We start from the raw sequence: 1,513 nt of genomic DNA, 5'->3' as shown, positions 1-1,513 counted from the left end.
TCCTGACTAACTAGCCAATTAACAGATGCCCATCCTTTTATATGTAGTCTCTGTAGTCCTGGATACTTATATAAATAAATAAATAAATAAATAAATAAATAATATATCTATTTATTCCTGACTAACTAGCCAATTAACAGATGCCCATCCTTTTATATGTAGTCTCTGTAGTCCTGGATACTTATGTGCTTTTGTTGTTAAGAAGACTTGTAAGGATTTAATTAATGGTCTTATTTCTTGTCTTGTATATCCACCTATTCTTCTATCTATTATTATCTTATTATTATTATTATTTATATTATTATTATTATTATTTATATTATTATTTATATTATTATTATTATTATTATTATTATTATGTCTATTGCATGCATTAGTTGTACTTGTTCTTGTTGTGTTATTAGGGTTGGGATCGTGTCTGGGATCGTGTCTGGGATCGTGTCTGGGATCGTGGGATCGATCGATCCCATTATCATTACTAGATTGTATATTATTATTATTATTATTTATATTATTATTATTTATATTATTATTTATATTACTATTATTATTATTATTATCTGCATGCGCTATACGTAATGCTAATTCAACAGCAGCAGCAGCAGCAAGAGAAGGTTTAGTATAAACATATTCAGGTATAAGACAAAAACAATCTAATAAATAATATACTAATTCTGCCCTACTTCCTCCCCATGATAATAATCCTCCTCCTCCCTCTCCTCCCTGTCCTCCTCCCTGTCCTCCTCCTCCCTCTCCTCCTCCTCCTTGTTGCTGCTGTTGTTGCTGCTGTTGCTGCTGCTGCTGCTGTTGTTCAATTTGTTGTAGATAATTGCATGCAAATTCAATAGGTAATGGTATACATAATGAATTATGCAGAGCAGCAAGAGTTTGCTGCTGCAGTTGTGCATAAGATACACCAAAGGCAGCAGGAATAATATTATCTATATTTAATATTCTTTTTAGTCTTCCCTCTAGTGCTGTACTATTAGGTGCTTCGTGCTGCAGTGCTAATAATAAACAAAATGCAGCACAACTCTTTATACTTTCTGCTGCTGTTGCTGTTGCTGCTGCTGCTGTTGCTGCTGTTGCTGATGCTGACGATCCAATTGCTGATCCTTGTTGCCCTTGTTGTCCTCCTCCTATACATATATTATTTATATTATTATTTATATTATTATTATTATTTATATTATTATTATTATTTATATTTTTTATTTTTTTTATTAAACATGTATTATCTAATATAGATACTGCAAGGTGTACAGACACCCGAGCTATATCTTTTGCTGCAGCAGCAGCAGCAAAACAACGCTGTAAATCAGCAGCATAACTCATTATTATATCAACAATTGCTGCTCTTCTTCCTGCCTCGTTACCTCTTAATGGTATATTTTTCTTTATTATACAATAAGGAGAAGGAGAAAAAAAAGAAGAAGAAGAAGAAAAAGGAGCAGGAAGAGGAGGAGGAGAGGAGGAGGAGGAGGAAGAAGAAGAAGGAGGAGATATATAATAT

Source organism: Eimeria maxima, genomic scaffold (genome assembly GCF_000499605.1).
Source record: "Eimeria maxima Weybridge genomic scaffold, Emw_scaff1713, whole genome shotgun sequence".
NCBI lineage: Eukaryota > Apicomplexa > Conoidasida > Eucoccidiorida > Eimeriidae > Eimeria > Eimeria maxima.
The sequence above is the reverse complement of the archived record's forward strand: the minus strand, read 5'-3'. Positions refer to the sequence as shown.